Below are 3,009 nucleotides of genomic sequence, written 5' to 3' on the forward strand. Positions count from 1 at the left end.
TGAACTCAGGACGTAACGGCAGACGAAATACGGCTACGCATTTCGCCCGGCGTGCTAACGATTCTGCCAGCTCGCCGCCTTACATACATATTCATAGGTGTACATGTGTGTGTGTGTGCACCCGTGTATGCGTGTGTTTGTGTAATGTATATGTATATCTATGCATTTGTATGTGCGTGCTTGAATATTTTATTAACGGATTTATGATTTTTACACACACATTATCAAAAACAAAAAAAGATTTACGAGCAGTTAGGGCGATGAAAAGAGAACAGGATCTTTAATGAAAATATATAACCTGTAATTATAATATTATTCTCGCGTTATAATTCTCTTTACGAAAACACCATTCAAAATATCTACTAGCAGTATCGCCCGGTGTTGCTCGGGTTTGTTTCGACCCTTTAGAATCGGAATTTTTGAAAAGTAAAAATTTTGCATTATGTAGCTTGTTATTCTCTTTAAGTGAACATTTTTTCTGGTTGAAATACACCGAAAAATGGCGATACAGCAGTAAAAAATTATAAAAAATAGGCATTTTCATAGAAAAAAAGCACCTTTTTGATGTCAATAATTTTTGGTGCTAACATGGTCCGATTATGATAGAAGGCTTCTTCTATCATACTGTCAATTTTGGTCAACTTGCGCTGCAGGGTCTCGGAGGAGATAGTGCTAGTTGAAGGCTACCAAATCTGCCATACATAGACAACCTCAGTTTTATATATAGAGAGATGAAAAAATGTATTCTTTATGGTAGTTAGTGATATCTCTTGCATGCCTTCCAGACTGACACGTACACAGACATTCCGAACGACGTCGGCGTCTTTCTCAGCGTTGTGCTGCGGTTATTGGGTCGTCCAGTCGGTGTCTTATCTCGAATGTTTATCACACGTACACTTCTGTATAGCATGCGAGTCCTTCCTCTTTGCGTTGATGCCATGCTATGACTATCAGCCCAGTAATCGGAGCCTCGCAAATTCTTTATTGACTATGCATGGCAGCATGTGTGCCTCATCGCTTGACCCAGCAGAGATAGCTATGAGCGTTGGGGCGATTGGGAGCTGCTCTTTTGACGCTGGCTGTTTTGGCGCGGCTGAATGGATACTGCGTCGCTTTGGCGACAGTACTTTCTGGCGCTGGAAGCAAACATACGCATATACATATACGCACGTATAAATACAAACATGCACATACGCACGCACTCACGCATTCGCAGAAATATGTACATATACACAGAGAATGAGAGAAAAAGAAAGAGAGCAACCTCTCTGTCTCTCTGTCTCTGTCTCTCTGTATCTGTCTCTGTCTCTGTCTCTCTCTCTCTCTCTCTCTCGGTTGCAATTATCTTACAAACTACAGAATTTTCTCAAGAAAGCCAAGAGAAAAAGATGCTTTATAAACACATTCTACCAGTATACGAAGTTTAAAATAGACCACCTAATCGAAGTTTAAAATAGACCACCTAATCTCAGGGTGTAGAATCTTAGCACCTGTAGAATATAAAGCAAGTATTTACACTGGAGAATATGTCGGCATTATAAAATCGAAACCGCTGACAAATGGTATAAACATCATCCTGAAGCTGTGACTGAGGGAGAAAATGTGTCGACAAAACTATAAAAGCTAATAAACCGGATATTATTATAAAAGATCAGACAAAAAAGATGTGTTTATTAATTGACATGAGTATTCCTTGGCAGCTCAAGGCGACTACAGTACTAGTGATTGTAGGATCTCTAGGAATGATAAAAAAAGGGTACTGAAGCATATTTGAAACTGATACCAGGCTTACCATCCCCACAGGAAGTGCAGAAAATCGTGTTAACTGGAACGGCTCATGTACTGAGAAGAGCATTATCGCCGTGAAAACCACATCCATTCATGAATTTATTTATTAATTTTTAAATACATATTTTTACCTATGAATTTGCGTGTGTAATCTGGGAATGCATACAATGAGCTTCTCTGCCCTAGGTATACGGAAAACACTCGGCGAGAAACGGAAGAAAATTTGAAAAAAGAAGGAAAAAGATAATAATAATAATAATAATAATAATAATAATAATAATAATAATAATGAAGGAAATTGGAATAGAGTGCCCAGTAGAACTGTTACAAAAGGTTTGCCTCCTTGGCATGGCCAGAATAATCAGGAAAGTATTAGAATGCTGAAACGAACAAATGGCAGGGTACCGTTGACTGAAGGTAGGAAACCCCCTACGTATGCAAGACTCCAGGAGTTCCAACAAGATTTGCGATAAAAAGAAATGATAATAGGCGCAGGAGTGGCTGTGTGGTAAGTAGCTTGCTACCCAACCACATGGTTCCGGGTTCATTCCCACTGCGTGGCATCTTGAGCAAGTGTCTTCTGCTATAGCCTCGGGCCGACCAAAGCCTTGTGAGTGGATTTGGTAGATGGAAACTGAAAGAAGCCTGTCGCATATATATATATAGACAAAATATATTTACGCGGTGACTCCGGACACCTACAACAGACTAGCCGATAACGCCATCACAGCTAAGTACAAGAAAGTAGACGACGCAGCGCTAACTGAAACCAACTTAGCCGGGAAAGAGATTGCCACCTCCCTTAAAATCGATGACCGAACCGAACCCCTGAGGGTGAAGTCCCCACACTTCACCCTGAAAGACCACAAAGACCATTTCGAAAATAAACCGTCGGTCCGTTTGATTAACCCAACCAAGTCTGACATCGGATCCGTCAGCAAGAAGATCCTGGACAGGATTTTACCAAAAATGCGTGAAGCTTCACCCCTTCCACTCTGGAATAGGACCTCCGAGGCAATAACCTGGTTCCGGGATTTATCCGACAAAAGCAACACCCGATTCCTACAACTGGATATCGAGGATTACTACGCCTCCATATCGGAGAGCTTGCTGATCGAGCGATTAACTTCGCCAGGAGGTCTCCTCCCCATCACTGAGGCCGAGCAGATGTGATCCTCCACGCACGTAAGACTTTTCTTTTCTATGACGGATCCCACTGGA

Source organism: Octopus sinensis, linkage group LG24 (genome assembly GCF_006345805.1).
Source record: "Octopus sinensis linkage group LG24, ASM634580v1, whole genome shotgun sequence".
Taxonomy (NCBI): Eukaryota; Metazoa; Mollusca; class Cephalopoda; order Octopoda; family Octopodidae; genus Octopus; species Octopus sinensis.